Here is an 18,992-nt window from a genome sequence, read left to right on the forward strand (position 1 = left end):
TTCCTATAGAATAATGAGTCCATTCATATTGTATATTAACATTATAATAAACATTTTTATATTAATATTATAATTAACATTTTCATATTAATATTATAATTAACATTTTCATATTTATCATGTTATGACGAAGTTCACTGTGTTCACCAACTTCCTCCATTGCAAGAATACATACAATACACTAAATAAGGAATCCAAAATTAGAAAAAGAGCCAAAAAAAAATAAGACCCAACAACAACCCCAAAATGATAAAATAAATGAAAAAATTGAAAAAAAAAACAAATGACCAAACAAGAATAACAAGTTCAATGCTTCAAACGAATGACGACAACCGCAAATGGTTGCGAACTCTTAAACAAACAATAGGAACCTCTAAAACCAATGTCAATGGTGGTTTCGTCCTTCAATGGTGCTTAGAAACCAACATTGGTTGCAGCGACAATGAATGGCAGGTTTAGTGAAGGCGAACGACGATTGCAACGACAGTGGTTCTCTCTCACACTCTCTCGCAACTTCCAAAAGGAAATTTGGAATCCAGAAAGGAAAAAGAGGGTGTGAACCTGAAACCCTTAAAACCCATAATTTTGGACTTTCCACTTCATTTTTTTTTTTGGCCATTTAGACCAATCATCGGTTGACACGTGGTAGAGTCAACATGTTGTTAAAAAGAGAAGTCAAAATATCATTATCTTTTTCTAAATTATACCTTTTTATGCTGTATATTTTCTAGACATTAATTGTTTTCTTTGTCCCTAGTTTGGGTGCACTATGTTAAGTTGGTTTAACCTTTTAAAAAACTTTCAATTTAGTCCAAACTTGGTTAAAAAGTTTCAATTTTATCGAAACTTGATAAAATTTGCTTCAATTAAATCCTTTATGATAAATATGAAAAAATGTCTTTAACTTTTTTTTATCTCTTCTACTCCTCTGTGTAACACAACATTCTTTGTAGTGTTATCTTCAATCTATGGATCTTTTTTTTCTTCATAACCAGGTGAATGAAATGGGTAATGATATGTTAATAGAGATTTGTTTATAATATTTTAATATAATGCATCTGTTATTTTTTTTGTTGAGATTTATAAAAACTGGGAAACTCTGCAACATGAAAATATTATAGTTTTACATAATTTGATATTTGTAATATAATAATATTAATATCAAATATTACAATTGATCCTACACAGGTATAATTTTATGAACTTCAAATTTGCTTAACATGGTTTTGACTTAGCTCAGTAAGAAATTTTTAAATATGTGTTTGAATATTTTAATATTGATTTTTCTATTAAATGAGAGGTAATAAATTTTAAAAAAAAGTTATAATTATTATTTATGAATACGAATATTTTTTATAAAATATTCTGGAATAATATTTTTTGTGATAGATTATCCAACGAAAATGGTGACTAAAGAAGCTATTAAACCATATTTTTAACAGTGTTGTAGGTTATATTTGTTTTGTTTTGTCTTGATATTATATGTTGTTCATATATTTTATTTTCAAATATATTTTATAATTTAATCTGATTTAATAGTTTACTTCAAAAGTATTTTTCAATTTTATCGAATAATGTCAGAACCCATTTAAAACACATTCAGGACTCGTTTTAGTGGAGTTCACGTGTCAAGAAGGGGGCTCGACACTCAGATGACGGACGCTAGGTGTCAAGCGAAGAGGATCCGAAAATCAGATAGTGGAAGGCAGGTGTCAGGAGATGAGCAGACGTTCGTTTTAAGCAAAACTGAGTTTTTGGAAAGTTTACGCCACACTCTCTGCATGCATCTTCTTCCTCAAAACTCTGAAATTCTTATTTCTCCTCCTTCTCTCTAAAAGATCTCCCTTCTCTCTACCAAATCTCACCTTTTCTCTTCTCCGATCACCGTTCAGGCACCGTAGAAGCATTTACGGCATCAAGAGCTTGAGTTTGAACCAATTGGTTTTGGTTTCCAAACTGGTCTTAATCTATTATGGAACTGGAGATCTCTCGGTCTCGCTCCAAGTTTTAGTTCTAGTTCTGAGTTAGCATTTAACGTTCGGTATTGGTGTCCTTAATAACCTTTGAACAAAGAAGAAATTTAGATGATTGATAATGAAAGATGAAATTGAGAATGATTATGAATGAAATATGAAGAGAATGTGATATGGATTGAAATGTTTGGATTTTGAACGAGCGTTCCGGGGAGGAATGACTCTTGGATGAATATTGGAATTGGTAAAGTATGACTGTGGTAATGTTAAGCTGTCGATTCATCCTGATGTTCCGTGAGTACTCGTCCTCACGTAGAGGAGGGTAGGTCATGTGTGGGAACGACAGGAGGTCCTAGTCCTTAGGGGTACTTTGGACAGATAGGACTAACCTCGGGTGGCAGCTGTTGAGGGTATCCCAGTTACTACATCACCCGGGTGCACGAACGTCGTAGCTACACAGATTTCATACAGTCCGGACAGTTAGTCTAGTATTATGATTTATATGAAACGTATAATGAAATATATCATGTGTGTTTGATTGAGTGAAATGTATGTTTATACATGAATTAAATTACATAAGCTTACCCTGTGTTTCCTGTTCTGTCTTGTTTTGTACGTCCGTCTTTGTCATTGCAATGATCATTCGTTGTGGATGTGAGCAGAAGGAGACGTACTTCTAGAAGAGACGCTGGAGGAAGATAACCTGGTCAAGGTTGAGGTGAAGACTGAACAATAGGACGTTCGGTTAGTAACTTAGTTGATTGTAAGGTGGTCGTTCGATCATCTTCCCTTTTTGTTTTAACTTGACCGTTCGGTATCTTCTTTTGTGAACTGTTCGGTCATGAGTGTACCTTGTACAGCTTTATTTGATAGTAATGCTTTGTAAGGCCGATCGGCCATAACCGTACGCTCTTCTTAGTGTAAGACTGATCTGAATTATTATTAAATGTAATTATTCTATTATATAGTTTATACTGTATTTTTGGGATGTTCAATAGTGGTATCAGAAAAGTTTTGTTCCTTAAGGAACACTGTAGGTTATGAGCAGACTATGCTTGTGGTGTGTGCTCAACGTTCGTTTGATGAGTGATTCAAACTCCTTGAATTTAACTAATGATTGTTTTCTCTGCTTCCAGAGAACTAATGGCACCAAGACCTCCTCCTCAACCTACCGAGCGTGATACATCTGACCACACCAGACTAATGGAATCAGTAATAGAAGCGCTTCAACAGTAGAATGCTGCCTTGGTACAGCAGAACACGACCGCTTTGCAGAGTTTGGAAGCAGCGCGGGCAAACTCTGAAGCGACCCAGAGGCAACTGATGGAGATCATCGCAACCACAAGGAACACATCTAGAGCGTCCACTTCCAACGCTACTCATCAGACCGAGTGGAGCTTAGAGAGTTTCCTCCAACATCATCCAGCTAAGTTCAATGGGCAGTGTCTACCTGATGAGGCCGACCAATGGCTACGGGACATGGAACGGATATACAATGCAAAGGGGTGTCCGGATGACAAGAGGCTGGCCTTTACAGAGTATTTACTAACTGGAGAGGCTAGTTATTGGTGGACGAGCATGAAGATGATTCTGGCGGACACCCAGAGTCACATCTCGTGGGAAGTATTCAGAAGCAAGTTTTACGAAGAATACTTCCCAGATAGCGTTCGTTTTGCAAAGGAGGTAGAGTTTCTCCAGTTGGTGCAAGGTAGGATGTCCGTGTCGGAATACACCAACAAGTTCAAACACTTAGTGAGATTTAACACTATGGCGACCAGTGAGGAATGACAGTGTAGGAAGTTTGAAAATGGGCTGAGGAGTGATTTGAAGCTGCTGATATCCAGCCTATGTATTAGGTCTTTTCCTGCCATGGTTGAGAGAGCTAAAGTATTAGAGAAGAACGTGACAGAAGTGGAACATCACAAGAAGCAACAACAACAGGCAATAAGAGGACCCATATCTTCAAGGAACAATACTAATCCAAGGAGAACGCCTTACGCTCGTCCAGCATTGCCTTCAAATGCTGGTGGGTCTAACACTCAATCAGTGAGTGCTGTCGGGCAGTTTGGATAGCAGAGAATAGTAAAGTGTTTTCAGTGTGGGGGATCCCACTACCAATCGTCGTGTCCTCAATTGGTGGGAGCAAAATATTGCACTCGCTGCAGGAGGAGCGGACATGTGGAGAACGAGTGCAACATGGGAGGACGAGCGATAATGAGGCCACCAAATGCTGGAAGAAATCAACTAATGGGTGGTGGTCGAGCGCAAGCAGCTGGTCGTGTATATGTCTTAACGGGCGCTGAAGCAACGAGCTCAGGTACACTTCTCACCGGCACTTGTTTATTATATGGAATGCCTTGTTGTGAGTTGTTTAATTATTGTGAGAAGGAAGTTGTTTGATCTGGTGGTGTCAACACCAGCAATTGGGTTAGTTTGGATATCTAACCTTTGAGTTAGATGTTCAGTAATAATGTAGTGAACGTGTTACTTTCTGACGTTGCCTCACTTGGAAGTCATTCCAAGTAGTTAGTGTGTAACGTGCTCGGTTTTTTTGTGGTGTAGACCGTTAGGCAGTAAGTAGTGTATATAGAACGACAATGAGGGGCATTGGGACGTGTTTCTTAAAGAGGTTCTTTGATTTATATCTTCAACATGAGGATTGCGTCTCTTTTTATCTTTTGCAAGGTGTTGAGCAGTATTAGTAGTCTTATGGGATGGCTTCAACAGAGTTAGTGGATTTGCAGAATCAAATTTTTAAGGATTAGATGAAGTAGTTTTGATTTAGTATATGCCAGTTTTGCTAGTAAAGAAGAAGGATGAGTCAGAGTGGCGCAGCAGAAGCGTGGTGGTTATCAGTTGAGATGTCAATGTTAAAGATTGGTCCAAATATACAGTAAAGAAGTAGTTCAATTGCTGGGGGTGTCGTAGTAGCAATTCAGACGAAGATCCTTACTTTACTTTTGAAATTCGACAACAATCGGAGAGGGAATTGGTTAACCAATTGAAGATCGGTTCAATTATCCTCCTAGAGGAGTGACCAAACGAGTAGAACGATTCAGACGTTAGAAGGCCGGTACGAACGCCTGCTTTGAATCAATTAGGGGTCAGAGATGAAGTCTCGTCTTCTCCAAGGACCAAAAAATCCAGTCTCTGCCTAAACCTAAGATATTTGATACTCTCCTTCAATCACTCGAAAATTTTCTATACTCTCTTCCTCAAACAGTAACTGTCAGCTAGACCAACTTTTAATTTTATTCATTTGGTTCCTTGTTGATTAATCGTTCGGTTTTCATCTGATCATTCGTGGCCAAACCTTATCTTCCTTCTGAGCGTTGGTTATGAACGAACGTTCTGTTCTTTTGTTTTCTAGGGCGTTTGTTATTTCTGTCCTTTACTTGGATTGGCTATATATATATATATATATATATATATATATATATATATATATATATATATATATATATATATATATATATATATATATATATATATATATATATTAATAATAATTCAATCCCGTAATATTCAGATTATTCCTTTCTGTGTTTCCTCTTCTCTATTTTTCCGGTTTCTTCTATTTCTCTGTTTCACACTCGAATCAAACAGTGATAAACTTTTTCATTAAATCTTTTTCCCTTGGAAGACTTGTGACTTTATAATAGTAACTTTTCCCGTTCGGTATTTATGTTACCGATCAGTTAACCTTTCAAAGCCATTATCTCTTTATTTAAATGTTATCAACCGGTTCTTTACGTCAGAGTTCTTCTGTAGTTCACTCTCTTCCCATAACCATTCAGCCTATCATCCCCAGACGGACGGTCAATCTGAAAGAACCATCCAAACACTTGAAGACTTGCTGAGGACGTGCGTACTGGACCACATGGGTGTTTGGGATGAAGTCTTACCTTTGGTTGAATTCACCTACAAGAACAGTTTTCAGTCCAGCATCGAAATGGCTCCATTGAAGCTCTCTACGGGAGGAAGTGCCGAACGCCACTATGTTGGTTCCAGGAAGGAGAGAAAATATTAACTGGACCTGAGCTTATTCAACAGACAACCGAGAAGGTGAAGTTGATCCAAGAGAGGTTGAAAACATCGCGGAGCAGACAAAAGTCCTACGCTGACAAAAGAAGAAGGCCTTTGGAATTCGTTGCAGGAGATCATGTCTTTCTTAGACTGAACCCAACTACTGGAGTAGGCAGAGTCGTTCGTCCTAAGAAGCTATCTCCCAAGTTCGTTGGGCCTTATCAAATCTTAAGGAGAATTGGACCAGTGGCATACGAGTTGTCTTTGCCTCCTCAACTGTCCAACCTTCATCCAGTCTTCCACATTTCTCAACTTCGGAAGTACATAACAGACCCTTCTCATGTACTGGAGTTAGAAGACGTTCGTCTTCGTTAAGACCGAACGTTAGAGATGCAACCAGTTCGTGTTGAAGATAGCCACACCAAGTACTACAAGAGGAAAGCCATCAAACTGGTAAGAGTGGTGTGGGACGAGAAGACTGGTGACTCTACCTAGGAAGTGGAAGAGGCCATGAGGGGCTTGTATCCCCATCTATTTTTGGGTAACTCTAAAATTTTTGAGGACGAAAATTTTTGTAGTTAGGGGGACTGTCAAAACCCATTTAAAACGCACTCAGGACTCGTTTTAGTGGAGTTCACGTGTCAAGAAGGGGGCTCGACACTCAGATGACGGACGCCAGGTGTCAAGCGAAGAGGATCCGAAAATCAGATAGTGGAAGGCAGGTGTCGGCAGATGAGCGGACGTTCGTTTTAAGCAAAACTGAGTTTTTGGAAAGTTTACGCCACACTCTCTACATGCATCTTCTTCCTCAAAACTCTGAAATTCTTATTTCTCCTCCTTCTCTCTAAAAGCTCTCCCTTCTCTCTACCAAATCTCACCTTTTCTCTTCTCTGATCACCGTTCAGGCACCGTAGAAGCATTTACGGCATCAAGAGCTTGAGTTTGAACCGATTGGTTTTGGTTTCCGAACTGGTAAGTTCTTCTTGTCCTTAGCTGTTCGTTCTCTGGTACATGTAAAACAAGTTCCGGTTGCATGAGTTTGTTGGTATCTGAGGGGGTATTTTTCGAAGAGTATAGTGCAGCGGAATTAAAACTCAGAGAGCGGAATGGGTGTTCGATCACAATTAAAATTAATTTGGTCCTTTTAGTAAAAATAATTTTTCTTTCAGAAAATTAATCAAACAGTTGATATACGTAAAATAATAAAGAGTGTAAGGAATAGAAAAGTTGACACACTGAATTTTTATCCTGGTTCGATTCAACAGAATCTACGTCCAGTCGTTAATCACTATAAATAGTGATTAACAGTTCCACTAAAAAATGGTTTAACAGATTACAATCAAATGAACAGGAATAAAACGAAAAGAACCACTCTACCAACTTGAAGAGAATCGCTCCAGCAATCGACCAACGATTCGCAAGCTTCTCCTTTCACAAGACCAGGCAGAGTACCTTGCTAACTTGAAGAGAGTCTGCTCCGACTATCGACACACGATACGCGAGCCTCTCCTTTCACAAGACCAAGCAAGGGAACAATGAACAAAAAGCTCTCTAAGAACGTTCCTCTAACACACAGTGTTCTAAGCTTTCTCAGTTCAAAAAAAACGTTACCTTCTGATTTCTCCAAATCAAAATATATAGCCAAGTACACTGAATGCCAAAGGTCAGCTCCCAACTGCCATGAATAATCGATTATTGTAAGTGATAATCGATTATTCAAGTCCATTACAGAGTTTTCAAAAAAGTGATAATCGATTATATGAAGTGATAATCGATTATTCAAGTATGACTTGTGATAATCGATTATTGGGAAACCATAATCGATTATACTAGTAAAAATTACAATGTTAACATTTTCCTACTACATTCAAAATCTACAAGTTGCTTTTTTTAAATATTTTCCTACTACATCAAAAATCTATAAGTTGCAGCATCATCAAAACACATCTTCAGGTTTTACCAATACTCCTTATTGGTAACAGAGTTCATAGTCTCATTCTGAAAGAGTTGTTCAGCGTGAGGGTAGAAGGAAATTGTAGTCAGGCGAACCTTCATTCTGACTCTAGGAACGATCGTTCACTTTATAAGGTAAGGGAAGCTTATTTAATTTAATTTGTATGTTTACTGTGTTGTATGAACGTTCGTTAGTTGACTGAATGAATATGATGCATGATGGTTGATATGCTTGAATTGTATGAACGTTCGTTAGTTGACTGAATGAATATGATGCATGATGGTTGATATGCTTGGATTGTATGAAGTATGAAAAGTGATTATGAGATGAATGTATAAAGTTATGAAACTATATGTTAAGAAATGAATTGGAATATAAATGATTCTAATATGAAATTTCTATATGAAAGAGTACTTCGTCACCGAATGGTCATCGACCGTTTGGTATTTCATAGTAAATTTGGTTAGACTTGGATTCCTTCATTTGGGAAGAATCTTAGTTGAGGACGATCGTCTTCGTTTCGAAATACTGTGCATGAACGATCGTTCTGAGTAGTGCTTGGTCTTACACCAAGCGATCGTCTGAATGGTGCTTGGTCTTACACCAAGCGATCGTTCTGAGTAGTGCTTGGTCTTACACCAAGCGATCGTCTGAATGGTGCTTGGTCTTACACCAAGCGATCGTTTTGAGTAGTGCTTGGTCTTACACCAAGCGATTGTCTGAATGGTGCTTGGTCTTACACCAAGCGATCGTCTGAATGGTGCTTAGTCTTACACCAAGCGATCGTTCTGAGTAGTGCTTGGTCTTACACCAAGCGATCGTCTGAATGGTGCTTGGTCTTACACCAAGCGATCGTCTCATTCCTTTTATAATATATCTTGATGAAAATAGCGTTCGTCCAACTTCAATAGAGTTTTCCTTTTTCCGTGTTCGGTCATTGACTTACATTCAGTTTTATTGATACTAAACTCAAATAAGCTAAGTACTCATAAGCGTTCGGTTTCTTCATGCGAATTCTTCTAAGTATTTTTCTTTGAAGTGTCCGTAGTTATTGATTCCGGCCTAGAGCCTTAGTACTTGATATGGTCTTTTCGGTGTTCGGTTAGAACTCGCAAGAGTCAATTCATCTAATTGGCTCACCTTTTAAGTAAAGAGTCGTTCTTTCTAGTCGTTCATGTTTATATGATTGAACTCGGTTTCTTTCTCAAACCGATAATAATCCTCTCAGTCTTAATCTATTATGGAACTGGAGACCTCTCGGTCTCACTCCAAGTGTTAGTTCTAGTTCTGAGTTAGCATTTAACGTTCGGTATTTGGTGTCCTTAATAACCTTTGAACAAAGAAGAAATTTAGATGATTGATAATGAAAGATGAAATTGAGAATGATTATGAATGAAATATGAAGAGAATGTGATATGGATTGAAATGTTTGGATTTTGAACAAGCGTTCCGGGGAGGAATGAGTCTTGGATGAATATTGGAATTTGTAAAGTATGACTATGGTAATGCTAAGCTGTCGATTCATCCTGATGTTCCGTGAGTACTCGTCCTCACGTAGAGGAGGGTAGGTCATGTGTGGGAACGGCAGGAGGTCCTAGTCCTTAGGGGTACTTTGGACAGATAGGACTAACCTCGGGTGGCAGCTGTTGAGGGTATCCCAGTTACTACATCACCCGGGTGCACGAACGTCGTAGCTACACAGATTTCATACAGTCCGGACAGTCAATCTAGTATTATGATTTATATGAAACGTATAATGAAATATATCATGTGTGTTTGATTGAGTGAAATGTATGTTTATACATGAATTAAATTACATAAGCTTACCCTGTGTTTCCTGTTCTGTCTTGTTTTGTACGTCCGTCTTTGTCATTGCAATGATCATCCGTTGTGGATATGAGCAGAAGGAGACATACTTCTAGAAGAGACGCTGGAGGAAGATAACCTGGTCGAGGTTGAAGTGAAGACTGAACAATAGGACGTTCGGTTAATAGCTTAGTTGATTGTAAGGTGGTCGTTCGATCATCTTCCCATTTTGTTTTAACTTGACCGTTCGGTATCTTCTTTTGTGAACCGTTCGGTCAGGAGTGTACCTTGTACAGCTTTATTTGATAGTAATGCTTTGTAAGGCCAATCGGCCATAACCGTACGCTCTTCTTAGTGTAAGACTGATCTAAATTATTATTAAATGTAATTATTCTATTATATAGTTTATACTGTATTTTTGGGATGTTACAAATAATCTTTTTAGTTTTTTTTTAAAATTTAATTATAATGATAGGTAAAATATTTAAACTTACGTGGAGACAAATATATAATTATTAAAAATATAGTAATTAACATTCTTATAGTTTTAAAAAGTAGAACCTATCATCATACAAAAATATATAATGTAAAGTAGAACCTATAATATTGTGTAATTTAAAACAACTTTTAGTGAAAAGTAAAAGATACTATAGAAAACCCTAATAAAAACTTATTCATTATATTAAACCAGTATTTACTCATCCAGTGAGTCGTTTGAATTTGAAACAAATGTTTCACAGGTTTTTCAAATTGGCTACTCGAATCTCGCATGTGGCACGTCTCTATTATTTAATTGCACAACGTCTCTTGCTAGACCCCTTTTCTTCTTCCAATTAAATAATTAATGGACACTTTGCTTTTCATTTTTAATAATATTATTAATTTATACTACATTTTCAATGTTGTAAACACCATCTTAATAAAATAAAGGTTAAAATTATTTTATTAAATTGAAGAGAACACGGACAAAGACGAGGTCTACTGCATTGCACAGAGGAGTAGAAAAGAGAAAAAAAAAAAGTTAAGATCTACGTATTTATAAGAGACTTGATTGAAACAAAATTTACCAGTTTTGGACGAAATTGAAACGTTTTAACCAGATTTAGACTAAATTGAAACATTTTTAAAAGGTTATATCAACTTCACACACTGCGCCCAAACCAATGACAAAGAAAACAATTAAACCTTTAATAATTTATTCTTTTATTTCTTAAATTGAGATAAATTTTATTATTTCATGACTTTAAAATCAAAGTTATTAATAATTTTAACATAAGAAAGTTAAAAAAAAAACACCACAAATCTATAGTTATGGACTTACATTTTCTAGGGTGTTTCTCCCTACACCATTCCATATGTTTCCATGGACCTTCCCATTCCAAAATTATCCTTTTGATAAAATTAAATGAGTGTGGTTAAAAAAAATTTACTCCTCTCATCTCGGTCAACCACGACATTAAACTCTTTTTTCCCCAATATATGTGTTCTCCTTCATTTCATTTTTCATTCTCTTGTTCTCTATTCTTCTTTGTTCATTCTTCTTGTGTTGATGGTGTAAGTTGTTAAAGGTGGTGTGTTGGTGGTGCAAGAGGTTGGTGAAGGTGGTGTCGTGGTGATTCGTGGTGGTCACAATTCGTCTCAGGTGCAAATTGTTGAAATAGACATTAAAATGGTTTTCAAAATTCGTTGCAACCTTTAACGAATTTCGAAAATTGTTTTAGCCTTCAACGGATTTCGAAATCCGTTGAAGGGAGAAACGATTTTTGAAATCCGTTTAAGGCCTCTACGTATGTATTTATTTATTTATTATTCTTTGTCTTTTATTTATTTATTATATTAGAATTATTTGTTTATTAAATTTAATATATTATAAATTGTATATATGATTTATATAGATTATTTATTAATTTAATAATTATATAGATTATTTTTATTAATTTTTTTATATGTTTAATTAAGGTTTAATCCTTTGGGACATCCCTATTTGTGTAGGATTGTCTCAAATAGATCCTCGTATTTATTTTTATCTCAATTAGGTCCCTATTTTTGTAAAATTGAGTCAATTGGAACCTTGCTGTTAATTTCAATAGACGGCGTTAAATTTATTGAGTCGTGGCATGCTGATGAAGCAAATTTTAATGACGTGGCACGTGGTTGTGTAATTTATTTTATTTCAAGTTTTAAATAATTAAACCTAATTTATACTATGACTGATAACAAAATAATTAACCCTAATCTTCGTCGCCACACCCCTTCAGAACCTTGTTCAGCATTCCGTCATGCACGCTGCATCCTCCACCAGCTTCAGCACCTTCTCCATCGCTGCTGCTCCCAGCTCCGCCTCTGCTAACAGCCTCGCGTGAAACCACCATCTTCTACAGTGGTCCACGCAGAACTCCCTCCCTGAGCCTCTGCACGCCATCCTCCTCCACGACAAGCATCACAACATCATTCATGCCTAGCAATGAGGCATCTCATTGATCAGGGGATCCGTGAGCTTCACCGCCCTTGGGTTCTTGAAATCTGCGTGTAGAAAAGTTGGTTAGCCTCGGTGATGCAAACCAAGTCGTTCCCCCAAAACGCGCAATTTGCAACGTTGTCCTCGAAGCACTCATTTCCTAGAGAGAGGTTAGGTCGCCGGAGGAAGAGAAGAGAAGAGGCGGCCGCTGGACGAAGAGAAGAGGCGAAGCTTGCGGAGGGCAGACTCGGCGTGTAGTTGGACGATCTTGGAGTCGTCACTGATGACGGCTGATGCGGGCGTCGCGACCCGTCAAATTTGATTGCACGAAAATATGCAGTATAACTAGGAAGTGACTCTTAGGTCGTCTCTCAAGGACCAATTTGTGTCGGTTCAGTCTCAGATCTAACACGAAGTGGGGGGTGTTTTTGTGATTTTGTTTGAATGTGGTAAACTAAAATTAAAAACTGACTGGAATTTAAATAAGACAACTGAATTTAAAAATAATGAAATAAATTTTAACAACGGTAAAAACAAGCGGTAAAAGACAGTAAAAACTGAACGGTAAAAAAAATGAAAACGTCTGAAAATAAAACGAACAGTAAAATTCAACAGATAAAATAAAAAACACTTAACTGAAAATAAACTTCATCAAAGAATTAACACTGAGAAATAAAATTTCTGGTACAAATGAAAATAAAATGAGTACACTGTGACACATTTCTACTGAACTAAAATTACATTGTAGTGTTTGGAAAATGGAAAATTTAGAGGAAGAGAAGAACCGTGCCCCTTCCAGGCCTCCCAGGCCGTTCTCTGTCCTAAAACTACTCCTAAAATCTACTACCAAAATCTACTTTAAATCTGCTGCTGCTCTTCTCATTTTATAGCCACTCCTCTGGACAAATTCCCGTATATGCCTCCCTCATTTCAGAATTGTGGATTTTGTCTCTGGCACCCGTGAATTCCTTTTACGTTTTGTTTTTGTTCCCCTAGCTTGCTGACTTCTTCAACTCCTAAATGTGCCAAGGAAATAGGTGGGTTCCACTTCCAACTTCTTGCTGAACCGTGAACCTTGCTTCTCCCTCTTTCACGGGAATTTTGCTCCCATTCCAAATCAAGGATCAATTCTTCTTCACATTCTTCTCTTTTGCTTGGACCGTGGAAGTGCAGCTCTTCACGTGTGCACCTTCTTCTTCCTTTATCTTGTTTTTCTTAAAGCAAACAAAAAGAAGCTTCTCCTTCATCCAGCCCGTGTGGACATTCCTTGACCAAATAAAAAATCTGCACCTCTTATTAATAAATGAAATCAGCCCTTCTTCTATTAATCACGTTGCAGCTGGTCCAAAACGTCCCAGCTCCCTTCTCTTCTCTTCAATGTTGGATAGGTGCTGCATCCTCTCATGCTTCCATCATCAAAATGTTGTGTGCTTTGAACGTGGCAGCTGCTGTAGTCCAGCCAAGATTCACGTGAATCTTCTTCCAGTAGGCTCCCTTCACCATTCCATGACAATGAATCAACTCTTCTCCCTTTGGTTCTCCAAAACAATCTTCAAGAAAACATCCAAAATAGCATGCAAGTGGTGGCTGGATGCGTGAGGAAAACTGCTGGAATGATGAAGTCTTTGCTGCCATGGGGTATCACCTTGAGAGCTCCTCCTTTTGCTGGCCAACCATCCATGTGTATTAACGTGAAATCCATGCCTCTTTCCCGTGAATATATGTCTCTCTTCCAAGCAAAAAAAATAGCATTTCCTAAGTGGTGAATGGACACATAAACCGTGAGCCTTTAGTGGAGAAACCATGTCAAAAATTCTGCACACCAAGTCAAGGTGATTAACGTGAAGTGGTGGCTCCCATTTCTTGTCCAACTTTGCAAAATTCTTCACAAGAAAGAATGCAGCCGTGAACTTCATAGGTGGTGGTCCCCTTCATCTTTTATTCCTTCATGTGATGCCAAAATGAATGCATAATACCGTGGCCCATGTGTTGTCAAAAATGTTGAATGGCCGTGTGAAGTGGAAGAGAAAAGTAATCTGCACATTCTTCTTTCATTTTAATAAAAGAATTTCCTTGTTTGGTGTCACAATGAATGTGCTGTGAGTGCTTAAGGCCGTGTGGCAGCTACTATGTTCCAAGTGATGTTGAAAAACCGTGGCTGCACTTATGTGGTGGTCCCATGATTTTCATGTGTTGTCTAGTATCTCCAATCAATTTTTCACGTAGGAAAAAGAGGCCATGTGTATGTGGATGCACAATTTCCTTCAAAATAATCAAATGAGTTACGTATCAATTGGACATGTAGCCATGAGTTTGGCTTAAAAAAATAATAATGTGGCACATGCAAATTCTTCTTCAAAATTTATGTCACATCTATCTTGAAGTCCCAAATTTATTTCCAGAATTTTCCTTGCAATTACTAATGCAAATAATTAACTCAAATAATTCAAATTAATTCAAATTAGAATTTTTGGTGTAATTAAGCACAATTAGCAAAAACGGAAAAATACCGAACATTTAAGCACATTTCCCCGATTAATTCTAGCACAATAAACTAAGTAAAGTGAAGAAAATATTGACTCATCAACGGCGACCGGGCCGCCAAAGGGCGCAACGACAACCTTGGTAGTAGCGGTTGTAGAGGAGCTGCCACTCCCCAACGACAGAGACATTGGCCATTGAAGGGGTGGGAAAAAGAGGGCAATGCAATTGATAGGGTTAGGGTTTGGAATTGAATCAGAGAATGAACATTGATCGATCGCGAAAGCGGTTCAGAGGAATTGGGAAGAGGAAAGTCGTATACTTTCTTCCTAATTTCTTAGTTAAGTGTTAAAAATGTGTAGTGGGACATGGGATTTGTGTACTTTGTTCCTAATTTCTTGAACGGTTGTCCACAAGTTCCACTTCTTGGCCTCCAAAGGCATCTTGAAAGGTGTATTCTTTTTAGCTTGGGGATACTGTAATTCTAGTTTTCTCTATCTAGTTGAGCTTCTCAGTTCTTTGGGATGCACTTTCCAATTATCCAACAGGAAGAGGATTTACTGTTTAAGATTTGAAGATTCTGGAATATATAAACCCCTTATTTTGTATTGAATGAACGGAACTGAGGCACTGGTTGCTGATTGACATAAAAGATAAAATACTTTTTGAATGATCTGCGTGAAATCACTGCAACTTCAAAAACCCTAACAGGAAGAGGACACCAAGGAAGAAGACAATGCTTTAAATTTCACCTAATGCATAATTAAATTCCACCTAATACAATCTCAGTGTGCTACGTCATTAAAATTTGCTTCGTCAGCATGTCACGACTCAATAAATTTAACGCCGTCTATTGAAATTAACAGCAAGGTTCCAATTGACTCAATTTTACAAAAATAGGGACCTAATTGAGATAAAAATAAATACGAGGACCTATTTGAGACAACCCTACACAAATAGGGATGTCCGAAAGGATTAAACCTTTAATTAATTATGAATTGTTATTGAAAGTGAATAATATATTATAGGTGAATATTATTTAAAATGGAAGAATATCCTCATGGTATGGATTCTCAAGTTCATTCTAGTTTTATATTAGGTTTTTCTTCTTTCATAAAAGAAGTTGGAGAAGGAGATCTCACAAATAATTTTACCACAAATAAAATATTTCCTTCTCGTGATCACTTAATTGAATGGGTGAGAAAGATCACTCATGATTTAGGATTTGTCGTGGTTATAAAAGATCTGACAAAACTACTAATGTATAGGGAAGAAAGACTTTCGTCTTACTCAGATGTGAAAGAGGTGAAAATACAGGAAATACAAACCTGATGTAGAGGCTAGTGTATACGGGACTCAAAAATGTGAGTGTTCGTTTAGGTTAAAAGGTAAACCATTTATTAATGGGGACGAATGGGTCTTGAAGGTCGTGAGTGGATATCACAACCATGATTTGGCTGAAACTTTAGTTGGTCACCCTTATGTTAGTAGGTTGAATAAGAGTGAACAGTCATTACTCATTGATATGACTAAGACTAAAGTTACACCTGCAAATATTTTATTAACCCTGAAAGAAAATAATGATCGTAATGTCACAATGATTAAACAAATCTACAACGCAAGAAATGCGTATAAACGATCATTGAGAGGGTCGAGAACTGAACTACAACAACTTATGATCGTGTTAGATCATGATAAGTACATTCGTTAGAGTAGGTGTATCGACGAATCAGAGGTTGTTAGTAACCTTTTTTGGACACATTCTAATGCGATGAAATTGTTAAACTCGTTTAATATTGTCTTGATGATGGATTCAATATACAAAATAAAAAATATATATAGACTTTCGTTGCTTGAGATTGTCGATGTGATGTCTATGGGGTTAACCTTCTCAACCACATTTGCCTTCTTGTTTTGGGCTTTGGAAAGTCACTATGAGTGGTCGAGACTTGACTTTGATGAATGTCATTGTAAATGTAATCTCTGAGTCAAATCAGATGTTATGTCGGTTTCATGTCCTTAAAAGTTTTAAAGTCAAATGCAAAATGTTAGTTGATTCTATTAAGGCTTGAGATGTGTTGATGGAGGCATGAGAAAATGTGTGAATTGTGCTGATCAAACCATGTTTGGTGACTATGTGAATCATACTTGGATTATTTCATGCAATACATACTTTGTAAAGGCTTGGACGAACAGAGTAATGCATTTAGGGAACACAACCACAAATAAGTATGTTTTAATGTTATTTTACTTAGTTGTGTTTGCTAAATATTTTTTGATATTGTTGATGTTTTTCTTTCAGGGTTGAGTTTACTCATTAGAGCCTGAAGAAAGTTTTGGGTAGTAGTATGAGAGATCTTTGTTCTTTTTGGGATGTTATTCATAATGTTGTTAATTTGCAACACAACAAGATTAAGGCGTCCTTTAAAAAAAGTCTCTTGCTCACGAGTAAACCTTTTAAAAGATATAGAAGACTTATTGAATGTGTATCTCGATATGCATTGGATCTCGTTGCTGAGGAATTGAAACGAGTGCAGTAGATAGGATTGAATACATCAAAGTGTGGATGCGTATTGAGACGGACGTTTGGTCTCCCGTGTGCTTATGAATTGACCGTGGGATGATCCCTTTGGGTGAAATTCATATAATGTGGAGGAGATTGAGTTTCTCAAATGTTGAATTAAATGAAATCGAGCTGGAGTTATCCATTGAACGTGAACTTAATATGGTTCAAGAACGATTTAATGAGGTTGATATTGGAGGTAAAGCCACCATCAAGCAGAAGTTACTTGACATTGCTTGTTGTACAATGACATCAATGGTCCCTCCATTACATAGAGTGAAGACAAAGGGTGCACAGAAAACTAAACTTCAACGAACAGAAGGGTTTACAAAGCGGGAGCCATCATATTTTGAGCATGCTAACGCCTTCCATTCAACAATTGAATCTTCACTTGGGAAAAATAAATTACAATCAAAGGAAAATTCAATGCAAAGAAGGAGAGTTCCCATGATAGACCAGTTTCATCTTATTTGTCACCCATTCATTGATTATGTTGTTGATGTTGTGGTTGATAGTCATTGTGGTTATAGATGCATTAGTGCATCATTGGGCCTCGGAGAAGATTCATGGCCCTTTATCAAACATGATCTTTATAAAGAACCAAGTCAATGGCGTGATGAATATGTAACACTAGTTGGAAGCTATGATGATCGACTAGAAGAACTGAGAAAGTATTTATTAGTCCAGACCCAATCAGCGGTACGTGTTTCCCTTTTTATATATGTACTTTATTTTTCATTTATTTATGTTTACTAACAATTTTTTTTATTCCTTACAAACTAACATGAACAAGTGGATGACTATACCAGACATTCACTATGTAATTGTTAACCGATATAGTGGGATCTTAGTCTGTACGTCATATTATCAAAATTATATTATCTTCCCACTACGTAGCAAATCACCTTCTGATATAACTCATCATCGCTTAATTTATATAGGACACGTTAATGGATGTCATTTTGTGTAGGTAATTTTATTATTCTTTGCTTTCATTTTAAAATTACTTATCATTCACTTAACTATTATAATATTTATAATACATGTTCACCTACAAGAAAGTTGTCATTTGCCCAAGATGAATATCATATCCTCAACCCACTGTTATCTTGAGGCGCGAGCATGGTCATCTATTTATATTAGTAGGATGCAAACATTTGCACAGTTGATAGGCGTAATTATATCTTATATTGACTTAGGTGACTCATGATATTTATAGTATGTGTCAAGATACGTAAAAACACACTAATAATTGTTGTTAATTAAGTACATATCCTTTGACTCTCAAGCATATAAATCTCGTATCCTCTCCATAAGCAATGCAAGTACATGTAAATAAAAAAGTATGTAACAATGTCAAAAGATGATAAATAAAGTTTATAAATTAAAAATATGAAATCAAATCAAAATAGGAAATGCATAGTCATAATAAAATTAATACATAATAAACTATATAACAGAAACAATGTACAATAATAAAAAATATATAACAAAGAATGTTATCAAGACGTCGATGATCGTCTGCCACATACAACCCTCCCACCTCTCCTAGTCGGTGAATGTTCGTCAATGGATGCATTAACCATCTCAAGGAGCTCATTTGTATGCTTTCATGCTACAGTTCCCTCGGTCACATCCCGACACGAGGCCATTCGCTTCACTATAGCCTACATTATAATTGTCACACACAATTAAATAAATATTCATACAAAAATTATATAACATAAATAA

This window comes from Vigna angularis, chromosome 10 (genome assembly GCF_016808095.1).
Source record: "Vigna angularis cultivar LongXiaoDou No.4 chromosome 10, ASM1680809v1, whole genome shotgun sequence".
Taxonomy (NCBI): domain Eukaryota; kingdom Viridiplantae; phylum Streptophyta; class Magnoliopsida; order Fabales; family Fabaceae; genus Vigna; species Vigna angularis.